Genomic DNA, 14,575 nt, shown 5'->3' on the forward strand with positions numbered 1-14,575 from the left:
TCAATGCAGATAGAACAACAGTTGTACTTGCGCAAGAACCAGCCCCACCACACATAACCTAGACTCACGCAGATTGTACCCCTACCCAGTTGGACAGAGAACCAGCTACACCCCTTCTAACCCCAACCCCAGCAGATAGTAACCTAGTCCTCGTTGCCACAACACCGTCTCCACCACAAAGCACCCAAACACGAGCAGTTAGTAAGGCAACTGCAGTGCCCAAAGCACGAGGACCACCACTCCAAACCCCAAGTCAATGCTTAAAGCAGAAGAAGAATTGTTCTTAGGTTAGGTTCGGTAGCTATGGTTCATACTACTTTGCTCTTGCATCACTGTATTTACTCATACCAACTAATTTGAAATTTGAAGGATGCAATTGAAACTCCAATGGCGCAACAGGTGTGTTTTAAACCTGTTTCTTTAATGTATTTGTTGTTGTAACTTGATCTATGTTGATTTCAGTTTCAATTGAATAAAAAATTATGTTCTCATGCCATGCACATTACAAGTGTTGTTATTGTTGTGTAGTTTCCCACACATATATTCTGTCTATGCTGCTTTGTCTTAATATATATGATTTGAACTGTATTTATCTTGATTTGGCAACATAAACTAGAATGATATAGACCATACAGTGACCATACTACATAGATATATGTTTGTTTCATGCTGTTATCCTTTCCACCTTACTACCGAACTGGTTTACCAAAATGAGTTTCATATACTACATTGTAAACCTATAATGTGTTTGTTTCTCTTTTAGAACGCGGATAAAATATTGGTGAGGAGTACCCCATTATGCAATGGTAAAGGAAGTAATGCAGATAAGGTTCAAGATAGTGAGACATCCCTGTTGGTCTCCAAGAAAGCTGATAAAAACTATATTGAAGACACTGAGACAACCCCAAAGTCCTGTCTTGATGTAGTGTTCGAGTTACTGGCTACTACTTCTGGCACTAGCTCCTCGAACTCGCTGCCTGAATCAGTTCAGCTTCTTGAGTCTCAACTTCAAGTTGAAAGACATCGATCAGATGTTATGCGACAGGAAGCCAAAGGACTGAGGAAGTCCCTGCAGAATTCAGATGCACACTTTCTAGTGCAATAGCAAGTGCTCGAGGATTTAAGAGTCAAACAAGAGAAAGTTAAGAAGCTTGCTAAGCATCTCGCCAGCATTATGGGTACCCAGGATATTGTTTCTTGAGCTCCTCTGAAGTGGGTTCAGTTCTGGACTTGTTTTGCTCCGGCGCTTATTTGCACTGGTCGCCAACTTTGACAACCATTGTATATGATATCCTGCTTTGTTCCCTATATTTGCGCTGGTGGCGAACTTTGATGCCTAGTAGATGTAATATGTGTAATAGCCGTGATAGCCTAGCATAACTTGCTTGCTTATTTATTTCCTTATTGTCTCGTTTATTTGTTTGCTTGTAGTCAGTGTAGTTCTTTTTCCGTGGTTTGCTAGTGGCCACCATAACCTATTTTTTTAAAGTAGGCCACAGTAACCATGGGCTACATATTTACTGTAGTTACCATGGGCCTCCTACGGGCTGTAGAAACAATGGGCCTTCTACGGGGCGTAGAAACAATGGGCCTTTTACGGGCTCTAGACATAATGGGCCTTCTACGAGCCGTATCATCAATGGGCCTTCTATGGGCCGTATGATCGGTTGGCCAAACATGGGCCAATAACAGATTGCATTATGGCCGTAAACAGGCTAGAGTTGGAACCGTCCGTTCATGGGCCGACCATAATGGGACGTTGTTAATAGGCCGTATTTGATGACGCTGTGAAAATGGCCCTACGTATTAACGGGCCACAAACGGGCCGACTGTAACCACGGGCTGAATTTGGCCCACAAGCAGAAAATGACAATAACGGGCCGTAAGTAAACGAATGCTGGGAATGAGACCAAGAATAAATGGGCCCTGAGAAGGCCGAAAGATAACATGGGCTGGAAATGGCCCAACGGAATAATGGGTCGTTAACAGGTATAAAGTGATACATTGTTCATTACGGGCCAGCTTCACCACGTGCCGTTAATGGGTATAAAGTGATACACTATTCATTACGGGCCTGTTTCACCATGGGCCGTTAATGGGCCAAGAGTTATAAAGGGCCTCATATGGGCCGAAAGATGTCATGGGCCATACATGGGCCGGAAGTTAAAACAGGCTGGAATCATATTGGATGGCCCAGATGACACTACTGGGCCTAATTCAGATAGGTCATAATGGGCCCTGGGTTAGCGGGCTGTAAATAGGCTATATGCGAACAGGTCGTTAACAGGCTTTCCGTGGGCCGGCCCGCCACCTTTTGACCAAGTCAAACGGGTCGGCCTTTTAACAGGAATGGGCCTCTATTGGGTCATGCCACGTGTCGACGTATCATAGGCGCCTTCGGTCCAATGAGTGGACGACATATGTCCTAACGGTGAGCCGACACGTGTTTCGTCTAGCCAATGATGATTTTACACGTGGAAAATCCCCATTGGTCGGGGCTGTTAACGGGTTATCGGATCCAAAACCGGACCCGATAGCCTAACGACATTTCGTTACAGTGGATGCCACGTGTTGGTCACCCTTAACGAAAGCACTTCTATGACGCGCGATTTATCGTCATGGAAGTGGACACTTCCGTGATGATAATTTTGGTAATGTCATGGAACACTTCTACAACAGCACATGTATGACTATCTTGATTCTATCATAAAATCTTCATGGATGTACATGCATGACAGAAAATGTGACCTACTATGACAAACATGTATCATCGCGGAAGTGTATTTTTTTTGTAGTGTTTGTTTGGTAAAAATGGACTATTAAGTATTATAGGTCAAGATGGATTACACTCAATATCAAGCACAACACAGGTACATAGTTTCTATTAGCAAGTATGAGAACATCATTAATTCTACCCAATGGTTACTTAATTATGGAATCTACTAAATTCAAGTTGACGGAACATTATATTCATCCATATCGATAAGATCTAGAACATCACATAAAGATTTTGGTATGGTAGAGATGCTAGCCCTAGGTCACATAGAGCATTACATTCATAATATTTAATCTTGACCTTAATTGTAGCTTCCCATTCGTCTAGTAATTTCCTTGGTATAGACACTTCTAGTTCTAGCTTCTCTTTATGGGCTTTAATGATGGCTTCTACGATGTGTTAGTAAAAGCTTTGTTTTGTTTGTAAGAATTAGGCGGATTAATCATGTATTGCAACAAGGAAATGCATTTAATTAAAGAGCAATTATCATAATTGAAGTCCTTGTATGGGTGCATCGCTATCTAAATTCTTGACCTCTTCAAACCCACTTCTATTGTTTTTATCATTAAGATCAACGCCCTTCGAAAAATTTGGATGCCTTCTAAAGTTGAATCATCTCCAGCCCCTTTATCATCAAGTTTTATATCACTAAACAGATATAGTGGAGGAGTCTATAGTTTTAACATCCTCATCTTCACTAGCTAGAAAATGTGACTCTGGTTTAGCAACCATTATATTTACTAGTGTAGTTTGTTTGGCTGATATTTTCCTTAAAACATTTTTAGTACGAGAAAGTTGTAGTTGGAGGTTGGCTACTTCTCGATTAACTTTATCAATTTTTTACTAATTTCTTGAAGCATAGTAGAGTGGTCTTTAATCTCTTTAACAAAAGTTCATTTTGTTTGTATTGTGAATGCATAAACTTTTGAGTAGCCTTTTCAATCTCAAACGACCTTTTATCATAAGAATTATCATGAGATACTTTACTGTTAGAGGGTTTACTGGGGTACCGCCTAGGGTTGAAGTTCCCTGCATAAGCATTGTTGTTGAAATTATTTCTATCAATGAAATTCACATCAATATCATCATTATTTTTCTCAATCAACATGGACAATGGAATATCATTGGGATTAACATGGGCATTTTTACTAGCAAGCATATTTTAATAGCATCCATTTTCTCACTAAAAGTAGAAACTTCTTCGACAAAATTTACCTTATTACCAGTTGAAGCTCGTTCGGTGTGATATTATCGAGAAGCTTCATGGTTTCTCCAAGTGTGATTCCCATAAATGTGCCACTTGCAGCTGAATCTAGAAGATTTCTCAAAACAAAGTTTGTCCCGCATAAAAATTTGTACTATCATCCATGAGCTTAATCCACGCGTGGGACAATTTTTAATCATTAATTTCATTATGTGCTAAGATTGCACAACATGTTCTTTGCCCATGTTGTTTAAAGTTCATGATTCGATTTCTAAGAGATATTATCTTAGTGGGAGGAAAATACTTAGCAATAAAAGCATCTTACATATATCCCAAGAATCAATAATGTTGCAAGGTAAGGATGAAACCAAGCTTTAGCTCGATCTCTTAGTGAGAAGGAAATAATTTCAACTTCAAATTATAATTATGCACATCTTATTTCTTTTGCATATCACATAATTCAGCAAAGGTATTAAGATGGGATGCAACATCTTCATTAGGATTTCCATCAAATTGTTTTTTCATAACAAGATTTAATAATGTGACATCAATATCATACAACTCCGCATTAGTGGCGGGAGGAGCAATTGGAGTACTAATAAAATCATTGTTATTAGTATTCGAGAAGTCACACAGCTTAGTGTTCTTTTGAGTAGACATAATGGTAGTTCAAGCAAGATATCACACAAGGTATTTTTGGTATTTTTTGGACGACAACTAAATAAAGTCAAATAAAATAAAAAAGAAAGTATAACAATTAAATGGTAAATTTGTGTTAAGGGACCTGCGTTTGTTTGATGAAGTCTAACCGGCAACGGCGCCATTAATTCTTCTGTTACTTGTGATAGGCGTTGGGATTTCCTCAAAGAGAAATGGTGATGTAGTATAATAGCAGAAAGTATTTCCCTTAGTTGAGAACCAAGGTTTATCGAACCAGTAGGAGATTCATGTAAACAAAGATAAATGGTATCTGCATACACATAAAACAAATATTTGTAACCAACGGGGGCAAGAGGGTTGTCAATCCCCTTGTACTCGTTAATTGCAAGGATTAATTCTGATAGAGGTAGATAGAAAAATTGCAAAACAAAATGAAATATTAATAATTGCAGCAAGGTATTTAGGGTTTTAGTAATATGATACGAATGGATCCAAGGGCCATAGCTTTCACTAGAGGCAACTCTCTCATGAGCATAGTAACAATGGGTAGAATAATTACTGTTGGGCAATTGATAGAAACGCGCATACTTATGATGTTATTCATGGCATGATCAATACATAGGAATTACGTTCGTGACAAGTAGACCGAAATGATTTTGCATCTACTACTATTACTCCACCCATCGACCGCTATCCAGCATGCATCTTAAGGTAATAAGTTCATAACAAACAGAGTAATGCTTGGAGCATGATGACATAACGTAGACACAGTAAGAGCAATCAATATGATTGAACCCTGTCATTTTATCCTTAGTAGCAATAACGCAAACATGTTCCTCACTACTCCTTCTATCACAAGGTGAGGACACCGCAAGATTGAACCTACTACTATGCACCAATCCCATTGAAGATAAATCAATATGGTTGGCCAAAGTAAACAGATAGACGGGAGAGAGTTACATAGCTATAGAAAATCACACATAATAAAGTTCAGAAAAAAATCAATTACTTTGAATGAATAATCTCATCATGAACCCACAATAGATCAGATCCCAATGAACGCACCGCAAAAGGATTACATCGAATCGATCTCCAAATAGAACATTGTATTGAAGGTCAAACAGAGAGAGCCATCTAGCTACTGCTACGGTGGAGATGTATCAGCATCCCCATGCTTAATTCCTACTTGTCCTCGAGTAGGTAAATGATAAAATAGTAGTTTTGATGTGGAATGCTACCTAACATGTGTTAATCATGTAATCTCTTTGGGTATGAATGTTAAGAAACGATGACGTAATAGATATCGAAACGATAATATAAAAGAATGCGAGAAAATAATCATTACTCTTCAAATATCCATGTGAAAGAATGCCATTCCTACTCATTTAATCATGTAAGTTTCACATAACTCGGTCCTTCTAGCACAAGTTTAAATCATGAACACCCCGGTGCCAAACCAAGCAATTGTATCACACTTTTTCTCGCTTCGGCATTTTCAACTCCACTCAATATTTGAGAGTGAGCCATGGACTTAGCACTTTGGATGGCTAAGAGTATTATGGTAGGGGTTTATAAGGGAATATAAAAATTGAGAAAGTCTCGCATCAACTCGCAGATCGTTAGGCAAAGAAGAGGCTGAGGGAGTCCTAGATTAAGGGGTCCTCGGACAGCCGAACTATTAGCATGGGCCGGACTGTTGGGCTATGAAGATACAAGACCGAAGACTTCTTCCCATGTCCGGATGGGACACTCCTTTGCGTGGATGGCAAGCTTGGTGATTCGGATACTTAGATTCCTTTCTTTGTAACCGACTTTGTGTAACCCTAGCCCCCTCTGGTGTCTATATAAACCGGAGGGTTTAGTCCGTAGAGACAACAACAATCATAATCATAGGCTAGCTTCTAGGGTTTAGCCATTACGATCTCGTGGTAGATCAACTCTTGTCATACTCATATTCATCAAGATCAATCAAGCAGGAAGTAGGGTATTACCTCCATAGAGAGGGCCCGAACCTGGGTAAACATGGTGTCCCCCGCCTCCTGTTACCATTAGCCTTAGACACATAGTTTGGGACCCCCTACCCAAGATCCGCCGGTTTTGACACCGACATTGGTGCTTTCATTGAGAGTTCCGCTGTGTTGTCACGAGAAGGCTAGACGGCTCCATCAATCATCTACAACAACGCAGTCCAGGGAGAGATCTTCCTCCCCGGACAGATCTTCGTATTCGGTGGCTTCGCACTGCGAGCCAACTCGCTTGGCCATCTAGAGTAGATCGATAGCTACACCCCTGGTCATCAGGTCAGATTTGGAAGCCTGTATTTTGTGGCCGATATCCGTGGAGACTTGATCCTCAACGGATTCGAGCCCATGACGGCTGTCTCCTGCCACCACAACGAACATGACCTAAATCTGTCATCAGACCGCATTCAGGAGACAACGCCCGTAACCTCTCTAGCCCTAGATCCGGAGTAGACCGTGTCGTTCGAGGACGGGAAGCTCAACCCCGCCACGGAAGCCGCAGACCCAGCGGCGTTTGAGCCGCACAAAGACCCAACATCGAGCTGGGCTTGTGTCACCGGAGCCTCGGATTCATCTCCGGCCATAGGTTCCGGACCGCGTGCATCCACATCCATCGAAACTGATTGGGCGCTGATCTTGGAGTTTGACTCCGTGGACATCTTCCAGCACTCACCTCTAGGTGATGTGTTAAACTCATTAAAATCCCTCTCTGTCGACGGATTCTCAGCCGAACTATGTCCGGCTCGAATTGGAAGTGGATGACGAAGAACTTCATTTCCCACCCACCACCCACTTTATAGCCATTATCGATGACTTAACCAACATGCTTGACTACGACTCCGAAGACATCGACAGTATGGACGACGATGCCGGAGAGGAGCAGGAACCACCGCCCATAGGGCGCTGGACTGCCACATCCTCGTATGACATATACATGGTGGATACACCCAAAGAGAACAACGGCGACAATGAAAATCCAATCGAGGATAAACCTCTTGAGATACAGCCAAAGTGACGGCATCAGCGGCGCCGCTCTAAGACACCGCCGTGGTAAAAACAGCAACACCGTCACAGGAGAAAATAATACTTCGGACGATGCCGAAGACAATGAAGACCTCGTTGAGCCAATCTCCAAATAGGAGGAACGGGAGGATGTGCGAGTCAGCCCCAATGAACAAGCCATGAATGAAGACTCGAAAGACAGTAACTACCTTCCGCTCTCCGAGGATGAAGTGAGCCTCGGTGATGAAGACTTCATCGTGCCTGAGGAGCCTTCCGAGCAGGAGAGCTTCAAGCGCCGGCTAATAGCCACTGCAAGGAGCCTAAAAAAGAAGCAGTAGCAGCTTCAAGCTGACCAGGATCTGCTCAATTAAAGATGGACTAATGTCCTGGCAGCCGAGGAATACAGCCTCAAGCGCCAACCAGAAGTTACCCAAAGCGCAAATTACTACCCTAGTTTGATGACGAGGCGCTGGAGCCTATTCTACCAGCGTATAATGCGGCTGACCGGCCACCACGCGGTCAGGACAAAGCGACACCTCGAGCCGAACACTAGCCTGCGCTACCTCATCGTAAAAACAGGAATACAACAGCTCGGGGATATACACATGACCTGCGGGAGGACTTGGAAAAAAGAGGAGGCCAGACCAGATCGATCTATGGATCGCGGGGGCGTGCCCCGATGCGCGATGATGGCCACCAGGCCGGACGTGGCAAATATAACCACGTCCGGGCCGAAAACCGCAGACGAACTCCATCCGAGCTACGTCATGACTTGGCCCGATATAGAGGCGCTGCACACACCCTTTGCTTCACTGACGAAGTAATGGAACATGAATTCTCGGAAGGGTTTAAACCCGTAAACATTGAATCATATGATGGGACAACAGACCCCACGGTATGGATTGAGGATTTTCTTCTCCATATTCATATGGCCCGCGGTGTTCACGCCATCAAATACCTCCCGCTAAAACTCAAGGGACCAGCTCGACGTTGGTTGAATAGTCTGCCCGAAAGCTCCATTGGCAGCTGGGAGGACTTGGAAAACGCCTTTCTTGACAACTTTCAAGGCACATATGTCCGACCTCCATACATCGACGACCTAAGTCATATAGTTCAACAGCCCAGAGAGTCAGCTAGGAAATTCTGGACCAGGTTCTTAACAAAAAAGAACTAGATAGTCGACTGTCCGGATGCTGAAGCCCTAGCGGCCTTTAAGCATAGCATCCGTGACGAATGGCTCGCCCGACACCTTGGCCAAGAAAAGCCGAAGTCCATGGCAGCCCTCACGACACTTATGACCCACTTTTGCGCGAGCGAGGATAGTTGGCTAGCCCGTAGCAACACTCATACAAGCGAACCTGGAAGTTCTGAGGCCAGAAACAGCAACGGCAAGCCACGACGCTACATACACAAGCGTCGAAGTAACGGTGACAACACCGAAGACACGACTATCAACGCCGGATTCAGTGGCTCTAAGTCCGGTTAGCGGAAGAAATCATTCAAGAGAAACAATCCGGGCCCGTCCAGTTTGGACCGCATACTCGATCATCCATGTCAAATCCATGGCACTCCTGATAAACCAGCCAACCATACCAACAGAGAGTGTTGGGTCTTCAAACAGGCCGACAAGCTAAATGCCAAAAACAAGGAGAAGGGGTCGCAAAGCAATGACGATGACGAGGAGCCCCGGCCATCGAACACAGGGGGATAGAAGAAGTTTCCCCCTAAAGTTAAAACGGTGAATATGATATACGCTACCCATATCCCCAAGAGGGAGCACAAGCGCGCACTTAGGGACGTCTACGCAATGGAGCCAGTCGCCCCGAAGTTCAACCCATGGTCGTCTTGTCCTATCACCTTTGATCACAGGGACCATCTGACCAGTATCCGTCATGGTAGTTCAGCCCATTGGTGCTGGACCCAATCATTGATGGATTCCACCTTACACGAGTCCTCATGGACGGTGGCAGCAGCCTGAACCTGCTCTATCAGGATACAGTGCACAAATTGGGTATATATCCTTCACCGATCAAGCCCACAAAAACCACCTTTAAAGGTGTCATACCAGGTGTAGAGGCCTGCTATACGGGCTCAATCACACTAGAAGTGATCTTCGGATCCCCGGATAATTTCCGGAGTAAAGAATTGATCTTCGATATCGTCCCCTTCTAAAGTGGCTATCATGTGCTGCTTGGATGAACCGCATTTGCTCAATTCAATGCGGTGTTGCACTACGCTTACCTCAAGCTGAAGATGCCCGGGCCACGCGGCGTTATAACAGTCAATGGAAACACGGAGCGCTTCCTCCGCACCGAGGAGCACACCGTGGCCCTTGCCGCAGAAGTATAGAGCGGCCTTCTCAGGCATAACCGCAATTCGGAGGCCAAGCTCTCGGACACTGTCATATGAGTCCGAACTACTCCGCAGCAGGACGGTCCAGATCATCAAGAGCTCGACTAGCAATTCGGCCTCCGTCCCAATCCCAACCAAACAGCAACATTTGTACCGCGCGTACATAACTACGCACTGAAAATACCATGGGCATAGACGGAGGCATAGCTAGACCGTGGTCCACAACACGACTCAACCGCTCCTGGACCCGCATACTTTTACTTTTTCCTTTTCCTTTCAGTTTTCTTTTCCCCCAGGCCTTTTCCTGATAACCTGATCATCGGACCTATCAAGGGACAGATACACCAAGAAGGCAAGGAGCTTTGACGTACAAGGGAACTCCCAGGTGGTCTCTGCTAACGATCATTATACCTGTTTTAAAAACCCACACGCAGCTCGCTCTTGGTCGTGGCATGTCAAATAGCCCTATCTGCTTATCGCATTACTTGTACAAATATGCCTTGACGTATTAATCTAATTACAATTGAAAATAGTTTGCAGCTCAATATTTGTGACGTCAGCTTATTACTTGATTTTCTCCTCTTTATTATATTCTTATCAATTGCGTTTGTACACTCTGGTATGCCTTAATTCGCCAGGGGCTTCGTTACACCCCACAATACGGCAATAAAGTCCGAAGACTTTTACAGTATAGTTCGGCACCCCGACCTTATAGCATTATATGCATCGGCTCCGAATCATGTCTTGGGTCAATAGTTGGGTTGCCCAGCTCCTATGCTTACTACCTTACGTTCTGCTATATCGGCTAGGGTAGTAAAGGGAGAACTACTGCGATTGTGTCCCGGTTCTTCTGGATCAGCACCTCAGTAGTGAAAGCAGAAAACTGATTGTCATGATGCGGTGAGAGCCCGTGAGTTGTTTGAGAGGTTACAAATCTTTAGCAATTTTTTCCGCATTATGTGATGAATCGGTTTTTATCTGATCAGGCGTGTATAACGCCCCAAGTTTGGACTTCCGAACACCAGGGTCTACGCCTAAATTTTTCTTGTCAAACTCCTATGGCTAAGTGGGAATAATAAAGCTGAATAGTCCGATTGCCTGGTTCGTTGCGCTAAACACCTCCTTGAAGGACCAAAACCTTGGATAAAGAGTGTTCAGATTTATCCCGGATACCCCTATACTACCTACGTGGGAGCAGAAGCCGACGACTGGCCAATTCTCAAATTTAATAAAACGACCGCACAGGAGGTAAAATTTTAAATAACAGACATTATAGTACAGGACAGAATAACATGAATGTATTCATGGGAATATGATATCCTTAGCACATTGCTCCGCCGCAAGGCGGGATCCCTCCAGGACACTGTCATACTAGAGCTCAGGTGTGCGGTGCTCCTTGCTCGTGGGCGGTCCCTTGGTCATCAGCTTCGCGGTGTCCATCTTCGCCCAGTGCATCTTGGCGCGGGCGAAGGCCATTCACGCGCCTTCAATGCAGATCGGCCGCTTGATGGCATCCAGCCGAGGGTAGGCACTGACAAGCCGCTTCACGAGTCCGGAGTAGCTGCTGGGAAAAGCTTCGGTAGGCCATAGCCGGATTATTAAACCCTTCATGGCTAGCTCGGCCGCCCTATGCAGCTCGACTAGCTGATTTAGCTGATCGCTAAAGTGCACCGGATGTTCTAGAGCAAGGTATTGTGACCAGAACAGCTTCTCCGTAGAGATCCCCTCTTCGGCTTGGTAGAATTCCGCAGCATCTGACACGGTGTGCGGCAGATCCACAAACTCCCCTGGAGAACTCCAAATCCGGGTTAGTAAGAGGAACCTTTCCTTCACATACTTGCTCTGCATTATAAAAGCCTTACCCGCCGCGATTTTCTTGGCCGCCTGGATTTCCTGGAGGGTGCCCTGGGCTTCGGCTCGGGCATCCTGTGCGCTCTGGCGGGCCTTGGCAATTTCGGACTCTTGATTCGTAAGGTTGCGTTCCAAGAAATCGCACTTCTTGACGGTGTCCTGGAGCTCTTGCTGGACCTGATTGACCCGGGCCTCATGCTTTTCACGTGCGGCATGTGCCTTGGCCGCTCTGTCCTCAACCTCAGCCAACGCCTTCTTGAGGGCCTCTACTTCGGTCGTTGCCCCTAACAAATATTATGACACTTCAGTCAGAACAAATCATTCATCATATCTGAATTCAGATGAGGTTAATGCATACCTTTGTTTTCCTCTAGCTGCTTCTTCACACGGCCGAGCTCTTCCTCAGCCCGCTCCAGACTCTGCTTCAGTCCGGAGACTTCCATGGTGTGAGAGGTCACAGCTAGCAGCGACGCCTGCTTATTCACATAGACATTTTAGATTAGACTACTGCGAAAATTATTTGATCCTCTGTTCGGCTTTTCTTTCTGAAAACCAGACAGAGTATCAGGGGCTACTGTCTATACCATGACATTCTTTTTAAAGTTGCGTTGCTTACCTCAAAGCCTGTTAGAAGGCTTGTGCACCCTTCAGTCAGTCCGCTCTTTGCGGACTGAATCCTCTCAATCACCATACCCATAAAGGTACGGTGTTCGTCAACAATGGAAGCGCCTTGCAGCGCTTCCAGCAGACTGTCCAGTGCCTCTGAATGGATAGAGGTCACCGGTGGTGTAGGTGCACCTCCCTCTTTCGAAAGAGGGGGCCTGCTTAATTCCGGAGCCACATGGGTCTCCAGAATTATATTCGGATGAGGGCCGAATTGGATACAGCCCCCATCGTCAGTATCCATGGGGGTTTGCTCCCCCATGTGTCCGACAGCCGAGGCTTCACCCTCCGGTGCCTCTCTAATGGCTCTTGGACCTGGGATCCTTCGGGACGATGCCTCGGCGCCATCCTTGTCCTTGGGAGAGCAGGCCGAGGGAAGGGTCTCGCTGTCCATCGCGGCCAGATCCAATGAGTCCTCCGAAGATAAGGACCGCTCAAGGTTGGACCGAGCCGGACTGCAAACACATGATTCAACATGACAAAACATTAAAATAGAAAGGCCAGATATATAAAGGTGTCCGGACACTTATGATTTGGCCAGGGGCTTGTCCCTGGGCTCCCACTCCCAGCTGCTGTCGGTGGCCGCTGCGGAGCTGTCCAGAAGGGAAGCTTTCCCCTTCTTAGACGCCTCGGCCTCCAGATGCGTGGAGGCTGTCCTCTTGTTTCTCCTTCCTGCAGGGGGGAATGGCTTTCTTCTTCCTCCTCCTCTTCCTCGGTGTCTTCGGACGTCGCGTTTGGATTGCCCTTGCGACGGAGACCACCTCTGGTGCCCTTGGCCTTCTTCTCTGGCACCTGATAAGGCGTCAGAACCAGCATCTTCGTCAGAAGCGGGATTTCTGGGCCTTCAGGCAGTAGAGCCAGACAGTTAATCCACTCCTCTATCTCTGTCCAGTCCTGAAAAAATTGATACGGAGGCTTAGATGCCTTCCTCGGGTGTGCAAGTAAAGGGCATACCTTGAAAACATGAAAGAACTTACCGGGTTAGCAGGATGGGTTAGGTCATGCCCACGATCTTTGTTCGTGGCTGGCGGCACCTCGTTGGCCTTTTAGAGCATCTTCCAGATATCTTCGTGCGTCATGCCGAAGAGCTCCAGTAGGTTCTGGTGCTTGGCCGGATCGAACTCCCATAGATAGCAAGTCCGGCGTTGGCACGGAAGGATCCGGCGAACGAGCATCAACTGGATCATGTTGCCGAGCTTGATTCTCTTGTTTATCATGCTCTAAACACGCGTTTGGAGCGCTATCAGCTCGTCTGAAGAAGACCAGGTCAGGCCCTTCTCTTGCTAGGAGGTGAGCCGCATCGAGACTCCGGACCAGAATGCGGGAGCCGCGACCCAATTGGTGTCACGTGGCTCGGTGATGTAGAACCACCCCGACTTCCATCCTTTGACAGTCTCCATGAAGGAGCCTTCAGGCCAGGTGACATTGGGCATCTTGCCCACAATGGCGCCTCCGCACTCTGCTTGTTGACCGCTCACCACCTTTGGCTTCACATTGAAGGTCTTCAGCCATAGTCGAAAGTGAGGTGGGATGCGGAGGAAGGCCTCACCAATGACAATAAATGCCGAGATATTGAGGATGGAGTTGGGGGGCAGATCATGGAAGTCCAGCCCGTAGTAGAACATAAGTCCGCAGACGTATGGGTGGAGGGGGAATCCCAGCCCGCGGACGAAGTGAGAGACGAATACTACCCTCTCATGGGGCTCCGGGGTGGGGACGATTTGTCCCTTGGCCGAAAGCCGATGGGTGATCTCCTTAGACAAAATCCCGGCCTCCCGGAGCTTCTTGATGTCCTTCTCCTTGACGGAGGAGGCCATCCACTTGTCGCCTGCTCCGAATCCGGAAATGATTGGAGTGCTTTTTTGGGCGGAGAAGGCGAGAGCTTGGGTGCTGGAGCTTGAGAATGGATGGGCAGAGGAAGGAGAAGGCATGGGTGAAAAAGGGTGAATCATTACCCCTTTATAAAGGCAGTAAAAATCATATGCCTCCCCACTTGCCTTAAAACTCGCCTATTCCCCAAGCGTCATGCAGATGGCATGGTTGGGT

This window comes from Triticum aestivum, chromosome 7B (assembly GCF_018294505.1).
Source record: "Triticum aestivum cultivar Chinese Spring chromosome 7B, IWGSC CS RefSeq v2.1, whole genome shotgun sequence".
Lineage (NCBI taxonomy): Eukaryota > Viridiplantae > Streptophyta > Magnoliopsida > Poales > Poaceae > Triticum > Triticum aestivum.